We start from the raw sequence: 17648 nt of genomic DNA, 5'->3' as shown, positions 1-17648 counted from the left end.
CTCCATTGTTTACCTCACCAGTTGCAATTTTGGAGCTGCTATGTAGGTCATATATGTTCACTGCATCTGGAGTGAATTCCACTCTCTTTCCAGTGCTAGAATGAGTGATCTGATAAACTGAAAGCAGATTTACCGAAAGTTTTGGAACATGAAGCACATATTCAAAGCTTCCGTGTAAAAGTTCCACTCTACCTTTTCTGGTGACCTCAATAGGTGAGTCATCTCCCATGAGGATGGAAGGTCCTTTGCATGCATCCAAAGAGGAATAGAATTCCTTTGCAGCAGCCATATGATATGATGCACCAGAATCTATAATCCATGCATTAGGAGAAGAATTAATTGCAACTAAAGCATGAAAATTGTTACCTTTCTCGTGTGGCAGATCCTCAGTTTTCTTCTTGGCGCCCTGAGGGATGTGGTCCCCAAGGTTGTGCTTCTAAAGGATTTCTACCATTTGGTCACTTTGTTTCTTCATGCAAGAGGATTCTGAATGGAATCCTCTTTGACAGTAGGTGCATATGTTTCCTGTCTTCCCTTTCTCATTTCTTGAGCCGGAGGAGTCATTGAAGGGCTTGGTGTACCCTTCCTTATTTGGATGGGAATGCGCTTTTACCTTGTCTTTTTGCTGCTGATTTTTCTGATTTGAATCAGATCTGTGATTTTTATTGTGGCTGCCATCATGCACAACAAGTGCATGCACTTTTGGAGGTTTGATTTTCCCCATGCCAATGAGTTTATCTTGCTAAAAAATGAGGGACTCCATAAATTCTTTGAGAGAAGGCATAGTGTAGGATTACCTCTTGCGAGCCTTACTGAATGACATGTAGACACAAAGACGGAGTATTCCAGTTTGAGCTTTGACATAATAGAGAGAACTTGGCAACTCTCCTCCTTGGATTTGTCAATTCCACAACCCTTGAGTTGCAACAATAGATCATTATATTTGGTGAAGAAGTCTTGAATTTTGTCATAGTTCCATGGATCCAATGATAGTAGCTCCACTTTGAGCAGATGTCCTTTCATCTCATCCTATTTCCCATATAGATCTTCAACCTTTTTCCAAATCTCATTGGGAGTATTGCAGGCAGATAGATGAAACTGCAACTCTGGAGAGATGCACATGCATATGGATCCGTGGGCCTCATCCATATGGTTGAGGTACTTGGATTTCTCTATGCTGAAGCGGGTTCCACTTCTGTAGCCATGGTAATCCTGTACAACCCTTTTTGACAAAGGTATCGAGCCATTTGGTCCTTCCATTCATGATAGTTGTATGGTGTTAGGATGGATGCTTTGGGAAACTCCATTTTTCCGTCGATCTTTGATCTCCAAGCTGTAATACCTGCAAAATAAAGTACTGGTGCACCTTTTATCTAGCAACCTGTGGGCTTTGATACCATGTAAATGTGTTAGAAAACCTGCACAGATGAATCTAGCTAGTAAAGGTTGAACACACAACTTTGCATAGCAAAAAAACTAAAAGAAAATCGAAAGAAGAAAATAATGATTCATTAGAAAATAGGTTACAATGCTCATGATATAGCATTACTGGGTGAAGATCCCAAGGTAATGCACCATAGTGGTGATCAATGAGAAGAATCAACACCTACAACAAGTTTCGGAGATAACTATCTAGTTGCGGAGTGAAAGAAGGAGAAAATCAGGGAGTAAATCATGCAGAAGAACTAACCAATTGCAGAGTTAAAGAAGGAGCAAATCAAGGAGTAAATCATGCAAAAGGAATCTTGCATGTAGTCTCATGCTCTAACTAAGAGTTCGCATGTAGGTGTGTAGTAGTTCCAACAGTCATGGAATATGCAGGCCGAGGGCACAACTCTGCCTTCAGGTTGCTCGTAGGTCTCAGCTGAAGAGAATTAACTTATTTATGACTCTCTCGGGTTTGAAATGAAGGGTCCTTCTCCCCTCGCTATGTTGCGGCTGTAATTGAATGCAAGCCTGTGGTGTCTCAGCAACTGTACTGTTTTGAAGACATCCAAGAAAAGATAGTGCCAGTACTTACTCACTCAATTGGAATGATTTCATAACAATTTCTTTTCAACTTGCATGGGTTTTGGTTTAGGGTTGTCTCTCCTCTTATTCAGTTGCTAATTCAGGCCTAACACTGGCATTACCTGAACCTTGGGGCTTTCATACGTGAGTCTGCAAATTACCGTTTTTCACCATTTGGAAGCTCATAAGGATCTCACCTCAAGAGCAGTGGAGGAATCATGGCATAGCGTAGACTGAAAATGTACATAATTCAGAATTCACATTCATTGGAAATGAATATAGTCTACTCACATTCAAATTAATTATCTTCTAAGCAATGAATATAATGTACTCAAAAGGTATTCAAATGTTATCCTATATGTTGTCTGTTTTCATTGTGATCCTGTATGTATGTTTTCATTGTGACCCTGTATGTTTTCATGCATTGTAATTTCTTGTAACACAACAAACTTGTGTTACAAACTTTACGAGAAGAAATAGAACCATTTTTTTCAAAATTGTAGAAATAGAAGAAATATAAGCTTTCTTGCTTGAAAGCATAAATAAAATTCAAACCCTAAGCTTCCCTTTGAATTAAGGCTTTGAACAAAACATTTGTGTTGGTTGAAGTTTGTGCGACAGAATAGTCACCAAACAAATAGAATGAACAAAATGAACAAAATAGTTGTGTGCTTGTGTGTTTCTTGTCCAATTATTCTAAACAGTTCGAACAAAAGAACCGTCATACACCACTCGGACAAAAGAACCATCATACGCCGCTATACAGAGGAGCAACAAGAGAGGCATTCTAGAAGTCGCAGAGGCAAAGCAGAGGAACTCGCAGAGGCAAAGGTCAGATAGCTTCTTGCTCTTGTTCCACTCGCAGAGGCACAGGTTCTTTAATCGTTCCAGAACTCAGAACTCGCAGAGGGAGAGGGCGGATAGGTTCTTGCATCATTTTTTCATCTTAGCAGATGATTTTGCTTTCATTTTAAGCCTAAGGCAGGCAAGTAAATTCGTTTTCTCTCATGCAAACTGCAAACTACAATTTTGACACGTAGGGAAATTTTGACATGGCAAGGCAGGCATGGTTTGACACGGCATGGATGACCTGTCTCAAAACTTACACTAATACCCAATAGAGCGGTTGTTTATGAGCTAGCATTTACTGTTATCAACTAATGTAAGCATTAGTTCACCAGTTTCAAAATTCCAAGCAACAGGTTTTAAAATGCGGAGCAAATGGATAAATATATGATATGGTTTTGCCTCCCCACCTCAGGAAGAGGTCAAATAAGACTGCAAAATAGAATGCAGTGTAAAATATGTAAAAAAAGCAGTGTTGAGCTAAAAACTTTGCCTAAAAACAACTAAACTAATACTAACTCCAAAATTTCGATTACTATAGTCCCATGCCATTGCCAGATGGCAGGGACTGATAAGGTCTTAACTAGTTGTCGAAGGGATTATATCATCACCAACCACAGGTTAAAAAGAAGCACACGTTTGATATTTGGAGTGGAGTGATAAACCATGGTTGGATAGAATTGGCCCTGGTTGTGAAATACATAATTTATCACTACCATACTCCCATTGCACTTGCCACCGCATACGTCCCCAATATTATCATCTCCTCAATTCTTTGGCTTCTTCAGCTCGGTGTTGATGTTTTTTGACTATACACCAAGTCCATCCATAGTTACTTTGGCTCATAAGTTTTCAACCCTTTCGAAGGGAACTTGGATTCTCCAATACATATTTGCATTCTCTATAGTTTCCTCATCCATCATACGAATTGTTAATTATTGTGAATCCCAATCATCTACCTCAATGATGATTCCTTCATTCTAGACAGGATGTAGAGTGTTTTTCTTAGTTGAGCACCGCTTTATGCATTCTATTTTAAGTCGTACAAAAATCAATACAAAAGGATTTGATTCCCTAAGGATATCATTGTTCATCGAATCTGTTGCCTCTATCAAGGATAGATCCAAGACCCCAAGACCTCGGTTGGCCTCAATTCTAAATAGCTATAATCTCCAGGTAAAATAGGATAAACATATCGACTAGGCCACGCAAAAACATATATTGTCATTGTTTTGATTGTACTATGTATCGGGTTGTCAACCCCTAGTAATGCCTTAACATCTCCACCTAGAATCCTTATATTGAAGGATCTTATTTACCCTTTATGTGCATCAAATTGAGACTGCCAACCAAATATTTATCACATCATGATTCTCCTATTTGTTGGAGATAGATAGTTGATCATCTAAGTAGAGTCTTTTATGGCTCCTTGTCTTTGGTTTTCTTTGACCACCCCATGTATACCAATATCTCTTTTGACTACTACATGTACATTAGTTTAGATTTATTTAAGTATGAATTTAATATGAGTTGAGAGGGATCAAATTTCTTCACGTGTAAACTTTCTAAAGTGCAAAATACAATGCCTAATTTTTCAATGTTTAAATTGTATTTTTAAATTGCCTTTTTATTATTAATATATTTTTAATTGTATGTCAATATTAATTCATATTAAAATATTTTATTGATAACCATATTGAATATATTTTTATATACAACATTAAAATATTTTATTTTAATATTTTTTTTTCCATATATAGATATATATGAAGTTTATATCTATATAAATTATTTAACATAGATTTTCAAATAGTTTATTTAAATATCTTGTTAAAATATTTTTAAAAAATATAAAGTTTAAACATTTTATTCACATTTTTTTTTACTTCTAATTACTTATTATTATTATTATTATTATCCATTTTTAAGGTCACGGCCAAGCCAAACAACAAATTTGTGTATGAGACCCCCTTGTTTGTGGGACAAGGGACCCACCTTCGCGCAACGATTTGACTGCTAAGTCTATGAAGGCATACATACTCTACCCCCCTCTGGTTTTGAACCCGTGACCTCTTAGGAGAAAACACATGCTCTTAACCATTAGGCCCACTCAAACTGTATCAATTATAGCGAACATGTATTCATTTTATTTTAATTATAGCCAACATTATTTTTTTCTTTAAAGTATATTTTTTATTTTTATTTTAAAGAGACATGTGTCAACTTGATGAATGGAAGAACACACTTACACATCCCCTCATAATGAGTTGTAGATTGAACCTCTCTGCTCAATAATATAACTCATATGACACACAAAGTGAATACACAACAAACATATCAAATGGAGAGAATATATGTATTTTATAAATGCAACTTTGGAAATGCAAGGAATTAGACCGCTATATATTTTTTCGTAAGGATGAGAGCAATAAACCACTCAAGCGAAGCCATTAAACATGAATTATATATCTTTCTCTGATGAATTTATAATATGATCCATGAAACTGCAAAAGAGTCTTTGAATTTAAAATATTTTTCTTCGCATTTGTTATAAATCCATGATTCCGTTGGTGCTTTGATGCTTGGGATTACTATCTTCTGACTGTAGTTGTAAGGTCCCAAGAAGTTATACATAAATGGTGTAATAGATTTCATGTAGAACTTTTTTTGAGAAATCCTTCACACTTTAACTGAGAAAAACTTTGCTACAACACCTTTATCTATGGATTCTTCTAAAAAAGTGCTATTGATTTGAGGAAGAATATGATCCTCTAGATATCCCAAGATCCCAACTATCACGTAAGATCCAAGATGTTAAGAAGATGATTCCAATGTCCTTGTAAAAGGTGTAAGAGTAGAAATGTTTCCTTCAAATAAAGAAGTCATTAAAAAAAAGGCTAAATACAAAGTACATAAAAATCCTCTCAATTTATAAAAATTGGCCACATCATTCCACGACAAGCCAAAAGGGTGGATTAATCTCACTAAGAAAAAAATGATCTTAAATGTTTTTTTTTAATACACTAATACAAAATTGAAGTGTAATAGTTTGCTTTAGTTAACTCAAATAACTGTAATTATGTAGAATGAAAATCAGACTGGTGAGAATCTCATATTCTATATTCATTATGCATTCAACCCATTAAAATTTAATTGACTATTGGACCTACTATACAATGGCCATGGTAAGCTCGACAATGTTGTAAGGATCATCATTTCTCCAAAATAAGCCAAAATAAGCAAGTGGATGTTCAATCCAATCAAGAATGGCAAATGGTTTCTCATTACAAGGTAGAGCAACAAGTGGGTTTTCAACACGAGCAAAGATGACTCAGCCTAAGCCTAAAAATCACAACCTTCAACCTCATAAACCATGATTGTGTGCGCTAAACCACATGCGATATTAACAACCCTTGAGCCAAAATATAAATCAATTTCATGTGAAAACAACACAAGAAATAGGAGGAGGCATATTGATCAGAATATTAGGGAAGAAGCTAGGGTTATTATCATCACTGTGAGCTAGTGTTTCTTTGTGAAATATTTTCCCTTATCTATGAAATATGTGCAAGCTCCACGACAAATGAAGAGTATTCCCTTGAATAAATCATCCATAGGAGTCGAGTTTGAGCCCCACTAGAAGTCCAACATGACATGGATTCTTTAAAAAGTATGATGACACATACTGGAGTAACCTCTTTGATTCTAGAGTAGGAAGGACCACCTAGCCTTATGGGTCAAGCATTTGGAGTAAAAATAAATGGGTTCTACCTGAAATAGATAATGAACACATTGTTAGTGCATTTGAGGGGAGCTCCTATTTGTTGTGGGCCTAGAGATATGGGAAAAAGATATTGGGAATGAATGATCTATGGGTGAAACATTATGGGATTGGTCATGCAGGGAGTTTTAAGGATCTATGGATGAATATGCTTGTTATTCAATTCAATAGGCATAGGAAGATGAATAAGGTTGTTGTTTCTTTGGGTTGTGCTATGACTGGTGATACTTCGACTGTGCTGTCATCATATTGTGCTGTTGCAGGGATACCTGCTATTGTCTTTCTACCTACAAATAACATCTCGATTGCCGATTTAGTTCACCCAATTACCAATGATGGATTCATGCGTAATCTCTATACTGATTTTGATGGGTGTATGAGGTTGATCTAGGAGGTGATTGCAAAGTTTCCATTCTATTTGGAGAATTTGCTAAATATTCTATAGTTGGAAGGGAAAAAGACTACAACTATCAATATCCTGCAGTAGTTTGATTAGGAGGTGACATATTAGATCATTATGTTGGGTGCAGTGGGGGGTGGGGGGGGGAGGGGACTTGGGGAATATCTATGCATTTTATAACGGGTTCCATATGGGTTTGGTGAATCATATTCCTCACCTTGTCTATGCACATGCTACCAATGTGAATCCTTTCTATTTGTTATATATGTCCAGGTGGAATGAATTTATGCCTATGATTACTAATTCCACCTTTGCATCAACGATATAGATTGGTGATCACGTGTTAATCCATCAAGATGTTTGTGCATTGAAGAATTTAGATGGAATATTCAAGAAGGATACCAAGGAGGAGTTGATGGATGTTGTAACTCTGGTATATCTGGAAGGTATGTTTAAATGCATTCATACTAGAGTGGCTCTTGCAACATTTAAAAAACTCGAAGTAAGTGTATTTTTAGGCTTATTGATGGGATCATTGATGTTAGTATTGCTCATGGGCTGAAGTTTATCCAAGAGTAGAATCAATATCTACATTCTAAACATATAGATGATAAATATCATCATAAATCCAACGTCATAATTATAGCATATAAAAAAATGGAATATTCATTGATTCAAACAATAGGAAGTCCAAAACTTGTCTAACACTCATCAATGGACTATTGGTCATATCGTATCACACATTTGAAACAATGGAGACTTTTGTAGTATTTCAATTGGAATGCATGTGTTATAAAACTCTCGCCATAATCAACTTTCCCTTTCATAGAAGTATGGTGCATGATTTCACCAAATTTGGCCTCATGCCAATGTGAGATTTATTGACTAATCTAGATACGCCTTTGCAATAAGGATACCAAAATACATTGTAGGAAATTCACATCCATATGTGTAGTGGGAATCCTATGATATGTCTCATCCCTTCTGCATAAGTTGAACATATTTCCCAAGGAGCAAAAAATGTTTACTTGACTTCTTTACAAAAAAAAATAGGAGTAATTGCAAAAATGGATATCCTCTTAGAATTCTACTTAAATCAAGAAATTTTTGTCATCATTTTAAACTATATGAGATATAGAGAGAGAGAGATATGTGTCACACCCATAATGGAAAAATCTATCAATACACATAGTTTACTTGAAATCCTTACAAATAAATAAGAGAAACCATAAAAATTGATATTCTCTGAGAATGCTACTTAAATAAAGATATTTATGTGTGTGTGTGTGTGTCACTTCTATGTGTGTGTGCTTGTGTGTTTGTGTGTGTGTGTGTGTCACTTCTATTAGGGGTAATGTTCGAAGGCATGATTTTTTTAGTATGTGTCATCTAAAATGATTATCTAGACACATGTGGACTAAGATATACTTTTAAAAATAACAGTGTAGCTGAGTAACACCTAGTTACATTTGTATTCTTAGGCCACAAGCTTCACTTCACTCAAAGGCCACAAATTTTGTTGTATTCCTCGTATAACTAAAATATATTAGGATTTTTTTCTTGATACATAAATCAAATCTACTATGGGACTCTAACTTTCTACATATAAGTTATTTGGCCCTTTATTTGTCAATATAACTATCAAAATTCCGTTTTAGAGGGAAAAAAAGTTATCTAGAAATTGTTTACATCATAGCAACATGGATAACCGATTCAACCCTAGACACAATGAGTCAGCCAGATTGATGACCAGAATGGGTAAATCTGCTTGGAACCAACAGGTCTAACATGGAACCTAATTGACTCACCCTTACCTCACAAGACTTGGTGAGTTAAAAGAATATATAAGTCATTCAAAATTTTTTGAGTCAAAGAATATAAAAGGTAACTTTTTCTCATATTTTTATCATTCTTACCCTTTTTGCATGTATAATTATGAGAAAAATGATAAGGTTTTATGACTAAGGTTTTGAATTTAAAAAAACAATAGCTATGGTTTTCAACATTTGCACACCAGCTGGTGTTTTGACCCAATTGAAGAGTTTTTTAATTGATGTATAGGGCATTTGATGATTTTACATTCATGAATCATGATCCATAGTCCATGGTGACTTTGAATCCCAATGGATCACGAATGACAATAGATATGTATTATGATGGTTGAACTTGATCGTGAATTATGAATCATGATATACTTGGTTGTGTTTTCATATGTTGTTTTTTCATTTTATATAGTGTATTTGCATTGCAACCAGTGTAATCTCTCATTTATATTCTAAAAAAATATATTTTATTGAAAAATGTGTTCCTTGAATGCTTCATGGTGTCGATTCTTTGCCCTAGGTTGACTCATGGGTATTTGGCTAGTCCTAAGTCAAGTCTGACTCTTGCAAAAGGGAGTATTGTTGCAAGTCAAGTCTGGTACTAAGATTTATATTACTTCCATTCCATTTTATTTATTTATATTATTTTGTAGGTCATTATCACCATTTTTGATGAGTATGGAAACTACCCGCAAGAAACTTGGGAGCACATTTTAATGCGTATTTCTCATTTTGAGAATTTGCACCTTTTGGGAGAGGGTGTTCCTCTAGATGCTATATTCTTTTATAGTGCCTCATTGTATCAGAGAAATTAAAACAACCAATGTCATCAGTTTTTTCATGTACTAAAGAGAAAGGAACCTATACAATTCAATAGGCCACAACAACAGATGTTGGATGAGTTTCATTTGACAATGTTGGTGTTGGGGGGTATTCTTTAGGATTAGTAACCACATATCATATACACAATTTGATTTCAAGCTTGAACATTCTTAAGCATAATGGAAGTGTTGAAATCAGTAATGTATTTACACATAGCCAAAGGTTAAACAGTGAGGCAATAGTTGATTTTGTAAAGGCCCTCTTCAAGGTCTCCATGGAAGAACTATGATCTCCTACTGAACCCCTATTTTTCAACCTAACCAATATTGTAGAAATTACGTGAGGATCTATTTCTTATACAGAGTTCCTTTTCTATATTTACAAAAGCTACAATCATAGAGGTTTCTTTTTGTGGTAGAGATTCAAATATAATGCTTGATTATGATTAGACATGTGTTTTCCCTATGCATGAATTGTAATATGAACCATATTAGGCTAGTTTAGTCTCCCAAATGACATGTTATTTCTAGTTTTTTATTATTTTTGGATGCTCAGAGAACCTCTCAATTGCTACCTTTTTCATGGATTCACTGTGACAACTAGCCATGAAGTTTGTAGAATGCGAGGAGCTGGAAAATTATAACTTTCAGAATGAATTCATGAAACCTTTTGTAATTGTGATGCAAAAGAGTATCTTTGTAGAAATAAAGGAACTAATCATCAGATGTGATTCACAAATGGTTTTGTCTCATGTCAATAATGTAATGTCAGATTGGAAAATCATGTTTGTGTTATGTTTAAATTGCATTGTATGGTTTTCATTTTTGGTCAAGATGTATACCATTTCCTTACCTTAAAAAATATATACTTGTAATGTTTTTTCTTTTAAATATTTTAAAAATATTTTAGAAGTTAGTTCTATATGAATGAACCTTTAATTTTTTCATTATGCAGATGGTTTTCTTAAGAACTTTCAAATATAATTCTATTGTCATTTTTGTTGAGATCTTCACTGTAGCTTATTATCTTGTTATGTAGGTCTCTGATCTTATTTTATTCTAAAGATGTTCATGATAAAAACTTATGATGATCACAAGAATATTGTCTTTTTGACTTTTGAGACCATTGAAAAGATAGTGCGAGATTATTTCCCTTACATAACTAAGATAAAGATTACCACATTCATAGATTGTGTCAACTGTCTGATTGCATTTACAAAGAGAAGATTCAACAAGGATATTAGTCTCAATGCAATTTCATTTCTTTGTTTTTTTTCTCTCAAACTTGTTGAGATGGGCCTTATTTCTTCTTCAAAAAATAAAGGTAAAGAAAAATATGGGAACCTTGCTACTTTATTTGCTATTGGTCTAGATAGTCAAAATTTTAGTAATGAAAGTTCCAAAATGTAGTAAAACATTACAACTTCTTCTATTCTAACTATGTTCATTGTAATGGTTGTTGAATATGTGTGTAACACACACATATTTGATTTCCTGTCACTCTCTCTCTCTCTCTTTTCTTGTCTGTTAGATATGGTACATTAATATATATATTTTTTCTTTTTCTAAAATTGTGGAATATGTTATGTTATAAATTTGTATAGATGCACATCATAATTGACACATCTTGGAGTAGGAGATGAGTACACCTGATACCCCTTCCTATATAACCAAGGAGATCTAACATATCGGTTTTGGCCTAAGCTTGAAGAATATCAAGTGTTTCCTAAAAATTGGCATCCTTGATTGAAAATCTTGAGAGACAAATATGATCTGAATGTAAGAAATTCTCCTTGGTTGAACACAACATCTGCCTCATGAAAATTGACTCAAAAGTGTCGTTTCAACAAGTAAAAGATACATGTCAAGTTGATCACATCCAAGATACTCTTAATAAATTGTTGTATCATCACCCCCCCGAGCAAACCCATTTGAACAAGGAGTGGAGACAAAGAAAATATTATAGTTAGTAGCAATTAAGTCCCAAAATGGTATGGCAACTTTTCATCTCCATATCTAATGCTTAAACATTTTATTTTTTTCAGGTACCACATTACGTCCATTTATAATCCCATTGCATTTTACTCAATCCCTTATCACTAAATTTGTAGTGACCTACGGTAATTTTTCCCTTAGGTTTTCTTAGATACTAGGGTTTCCAATATAATTCCTTCACTTATTCAACAATGAAATAAATAGTTCATTCAAGAAAAACATTTCTAATACATGAATAAGAAATATGGTCCTTAAACCCCCCAAATAAATAGACAATTATAAGATTCAATGAAAATATAATCGTCCAACAAAATCACACTATTCTAGGGATTTTCTCCCACTATATTGAGTTTATATTCAACCAACAATTCAAAACACTATAGTAAACTAGTACTATAAAATTTGGTGAGCCTACCACTATTTTACCATATGGCTCGATCTTGTTGCCTCATGGATGCCAGAAAATTACACAGAGAACCCAACGAATTTTGTCGTAAATAGCCTCAGGAAATAACCCAAATTCTACTACAGGAGTGGTCTAAAAACCACCAAACTCTTCGTCATGAAAATTGTTAGCGCTTGAAATTTCACCTAAGGCTGAGAAAGGTAAACCTCAAGGCAACATCAAACCACTTAGCCTCGTAGCTAGCCCTACGGGGCTGGAGAGGGCTCTCTCCGGTCTATCTCGGTGAAATCTTCAATGGATGAGATGACCAATAGGGTAACACTGATTTTAGGCTAGTAAACTAATCAAAAAGGTTGATTTGGGGTTTTTAGGGTTTTTGGTGGAAAATTGGGGAAATGGCAATTTTGGGTGCGGGGATTGGACACAGTTTCTGCAGGGGATTCTTTGGGGCGAGGTAGGAGACAGTATTGATGCCTTTGATTGAGGTGGATGGTCAGGAATGAAAGGTGAGGAGCTAAAGAGAGCAAACAATAACTTTGAATTCTCTTTAGACAGTAGAAAACATTGAAATTAAACAAACTTAAAAGCAGAGCATGGCAGGCATGAATTCTTACTTTAACACTTCATTTGTTTAATGTGCAGAAGTAAAAGAAAGGAAATGAATCACATAACAAGCTTACAAGTACATTGAGAAACACACCATCAACACATGAGTCCACAAGAATCCCAAAGAGGACTGCAAAACCCTGGTCTTCCTTAGCCAAAAATTGCAGAGATACAGTGAATAATACAATGATAGCTTATCCCTCAAGAGTCCAACCTTCCAACCCCTGAAAATGACTAAGAAAATACATAATATAGGCAAGCTAACACCTTTCCTTGCCTCTAGGGGTCGAGCTCATCCTTCTAGGAGCTGTTTCAACCAATTCTAAACTGAGCACTAAAATCTAGGCAGTCAAAACAACTTGCCTCTATAAACTAGGAAACCAATTCATTCATTTAATTTTCAGCCTTTTCATGAATGAATCTTCTAGAAGAGGTACATAAGAGTAAAAGTGTCACAAAAGTACAATAATTACATCAAAGAGCCTAATAATCCACCCCAAAAAGTCAAACAGGGTCAAACTGCGTTTTTCTGAGCTGTACAGTGAAATTTGGAGAAGTTTGCCTGACGGGTCGCGCGCATTTGGGACCACTTTTGGGGAACTTCCCGGTGTCAGAATCAGGTGCAGGATAGCTCGTTGGAAAGTTCTTTGAGTCTACTCTCCAACCCAACTGGAATTTTGCAATTTGGAGTTCATTTTCCCTGTCAAAAATCACATCTCCCAAGACTGCTTTCTGCAACTCAAAAATGTGGCAGAAAGTCATTTTTTGCTAGTTTTTTGACTTTCTGGAGGCCCAAAACTTCACCAAATCTCAAGTCCATCCATGAGCATGTGTAAATTTGCATGAAAAATTTTGAAATGCTGAGTTTTTTCCAAATGGAGTTGCCATGATGAAGGGTCGCGCGGGGGGTGAGACCCGTTAATGGGAAAAACCTGCAAATGGCACAAAAAATTCACAAATGACAAAATTTTCTCCAAATTTCTTGAAATTTGGGCTGGGAGTCCCAAATCAAGTACCATGCTCAGTCAAAGAGGCTTTGACCAAAATTTGGAGTGGATCGGGCCTTTTCCGTCGTTTTAGTGCCTTGGCCAACTTCCTTGGATCCGACGATTGTAATTTTGACATTTCTCTAAAACCATGACACCTGTACAAAAAGTGAAGGAGGTTTTTCTTCCTTGGCATGTTATGGACAAAAACATCTCTCAGTTTTACAAAATTCATCTTTTATTGCTCTGGAACATCATTTGAGTGTGACTTGTCCCGATTTGTGAAATAAGGAATTTTGTCGAAATGGAGCGAAATGAAGGGGATAAGAGGCTTCTAAATTCTTGGGGAAATTTTTGGGAGTGGGGAGGGATGTTAGGAAGCAAGGGAAATTTGAATCTCAGAGATTGAGTGAGGGGAAGGGGTCCAAAAGGGCAAAACACAGGCCAAACCTAGAAAATTGCCAAGTTGTAGCTAGAAACTAGGGTTTGTGCAAAAATGAGGAATTTGGCGGATATAAGGGATGTAAAGTGTTTGATAAGGTACTTTAAGGATAGGGGAAGGTGTATGAACATCAGGAAACAAGTTTTGCCAGTGATTTGACCATCCAAGAGAAATTGCCTTCAAAACCCTAGGAGAGGGAAATGACCTTGCCTAGGCACAACTGAAGCATGAATAAGGTGTAACATGACCCAATAGACACTGACATGATAATGAAAACCCAATGAATTATGATTGAATCAGCTGAATAGTGACATAGACTGACATTTTGACAACTTTAGAAGGAGTTAAAGCAAACCCTAGACCTAATGCCTAGTGACCAAATTTTGCTTGAAAATTCTTTGAAATGACAAAATTTGACTTGGAAACTCTGAGACCACTTTGTAAGAGCATATTTGATCACTGGAGGAAGGCTGGAAAGACTGACACTAACATTGGCTCCAATGGGGATGGTAGCTCCTTGGAGGTGCCAAGAACCACAGACCTCTGGGAGAGCAGACCAGTGCTTTTGACCATTGGGCGATGGAGTCATTATTTACACCTTTGACACAAAACTTTGACACATTTATTGAATGAAAACTTGACTGAAACTTAACCGACTCGATGGCAAACTGAAATAACTTGAAAAAACTCACTCAATAGACCAAACACAAATGACTCATGACTAACTTAACTAAAACAAGAACTTACAAAGCTTATGGAAGGGCAGCAGTCCATCAAGATGTGAAATCATGATGACAACTACCTGTGTTTCTTACAAGACAATATACATCAAACTATATCAAAATGCCAATGCAACCAATCAAGCAGATTCCTTCTTGATTGATTTTCCTGATTAGATCTCCTGGTCAACAATACAAACCTATCACTGGGCATCCAAAAACATAGTTGACCATGATCTCCCTCCTGACTGAACACAACAATAAATACTTTCACTGTTGGCTGCAACAAACTTGCTAGAGGATCGTGAAAAATATGAAGATTTGCCACTGCCACCTCCCGATGAAAGAACAAGGTGTCCTTTGTTTCAAATTCTGATCTGCCTTCATCATGTGTTTCGGTAAAAGTATGCTCATGGGCTTCAAAAAACTCTGAACAAATGGATGGGCAAATCTCTTCTTGGAAAAACATTTCAACACATGCAACATATGAAGAATCTGCAAGGTAATCCTGTATGCTCTGATCTTCTGTAGTTTAACAATATGGTGGGTCATCTTCAAATGATATGACAGCCGGATTATCATCTTTGTGAAGGAAAACATTATCTGTTTGCTGATCTACAAGACAATCATCTTCTTCAACAGAGGAAGAAGTTTTCTGACTATGTGTGCACTGCAAATCTGCTGTAGCTTGGGCTGTAACAAGGCCTTTCAAAAGCTGATCTATCTCCTCTTCAAACAAAGGAGACAATTCCTTTTGTTTTCTTCTGCTTAAGCAGTAATTATCTTCATATGAAAGGGCACTCAAACTATCATTTATTACTGAGTTATTGAAAGGAGATTCATCACTTACTTGCACAAAGATCTCACCTTGTTGTTCATGAACATCTGAATCCAAAACTCTGTCTATGATATCAACAGTAGAGCTCTCTTTGATGGGCTTCGGCACAAGATATTCCTGGTCATCATAATCTAAATGTTGTTCTGAAGTAGCTGTCCTAACATTATCACATTCTGCAATCTGGTTTTCTTCTGTGGGAAGATCTGAAACAAGATCTTCTCTTTCATCAATTATAGCCATATGGAAATCTTCAGCCTGCTGATCTTGACAAGTATCCTCTAAGATTTCTGTGTGCTGCTGAAACGGATTTTCATACAGAGCCTCCATAATGTCAACGTCCATAAAATTATCATCTTCATAATATTTCTCAAGGCTTTCAATAAAACTATAAGCATGCTTGCAACAGTCATGAACTAAATTTAATGATGGATAAGATGCTTGATATCTTTTAATGAACATAGCATGAAAATCCTTTAAACAGTAAATACAAGCAGGCGGCAAACTTTCATACCATGATTGGGCTTCACCTTCCAGAGTGGCCAGAAATATCTTCATCAAGCAATCTTCAGGAAAATCCACCTTCAACTTGCGAATATGCATATGAAATCTAACTAGATGAAGAGCAACATCCTTCTTACCATCATCATTAAATGTAGGCAAATTCCTTGACCAATCTACCTTTGGAATTTTATTTGGAAAACCGGGGATGTGATCTCGACTCAAGGGAGCATATCTTCTTGTGATTAGATCCATCTTGAAAATCTCAAAGCTACTGATCTCTCTGTAGTGAAGTCACCATGAAGCATTGATCTCTGGAGTTTTTAGTGAAGGAGTCGCCAGTGAATGATTTCAGCCTTGTCAGTGTCTGATCGTTGTCCACTATCAACAATCGGATCTGAACTTGATACATGTACTGGGGTAAAATGCAAATGAAGTGTTGTATTCACAAGCTCACGGAGATTGACTGAAGCAACATTTATCTACTAACGCTGATGTAAAACAAGAGCGTTTTCTAAGGCTACCTGGCGTAACTTCAGGCTCCGTCTAAGACTTATGAAATAACACGGCAATGAGGAAACGATTAATTTTTTCTCCCCAGTATGGTCGCCAATATGTTAGCGCTTGAAATTTCACCTCAGGCTGAGAAAGGTAAACCTCAAGGCAACATCAAACCACTTAGCCTCGTAGCTAGCCCTACGGGGCTGGAGAGGGCTCTCTCCGGTCTATCTCGGTGAAATCTTCAATGGATGAGATGACCAATAGGGTAACACTGATTTTAGGCTAGTAAACTAATCAAAAAGGTTGATTTGGGGTTTTTAGGGTTTTTGGTGGAAAATTGGGGAAATGGCAATTTTGGTTTCGGGGATTGGACACAGTTTCTGCAGGGGGTTCTTTGGGGCGAGGTAGGAGACATTATTGATGCCTTTGATTGAGGTGGACGGTTAGGAATGAAAGGTAAGGAGCTAAAGAGAGCAAACAATAACTTTGAATTCTCTTTAGACAGTAGAAAACATTGAAATTAAACAAACTTAAAAGCAGAGCATGGCAGGCATGAATTCTTACTTTAACACTTCATTTGTTTAATGTGCAGAAGTAAAAGAAAAGAAATGAATCACATAACAAGCTTACAAGTACATTGAGAAACACACCATCAACACATGAGTCCACAAGAATCCCAAAGAGGACTGCAAAACCCTGGTCTTCCTTAGCCAAAAATTGCAGAGATACAGTGAATAATACAATGATAGCTTATCCCTCAAGAGTCCAACCTTCCAACCCCTGAAAATGACTAAGAAAATACATAATATAGGCAAGCTAACACCTTTCCTTGCCTCTAGGGGTCGAGCTCATCCTTCTAGGAGCTGTTTCAACCAATTCTAAACTGAGCACTAAAATCTAGGCAGTCAAAACAACTTGCCTCTATAAACTAGGAAACCAATTCATTCATTTAATTTTCAGCCTTTTCATGAATTAA

The 17648-nt window shown here is 36.1% G+C and overlaps 1 pseudogene; it reads left to right on the top strand.

Annotated features, from left to right (window-relative positions):
* LOC149250801 (threonine synthase, chloroplastic-like) overlaps positions 1-7124 on the top strand; it is a 57438-nt pseudogene extending 50314 nt beyond the window's left edge.
* Positions 7125-17648: the final 10524 nt, after the last annotated feature.

Source organism: Pinus tabuliformis, chromosome 7, assembly GCF_031772625.1.
Source record: "Pinus tabuliformis cultivar Carrire ecotype Pingquan chromosome 7, CPIR1, whole genome shotgun sequence".
Lineage (NCBI taxonomy): Eukaryota > Viridiplantae > Streptophyta > Pinopsida > Pinales > Pinaceae > Pinus > Pinus tabuliformis.
The sequence above is the reverse complement of the archived record's forward strand: the minus strand, read 5'-3'. Positions and strand labels throughout refer to the sequence as shown.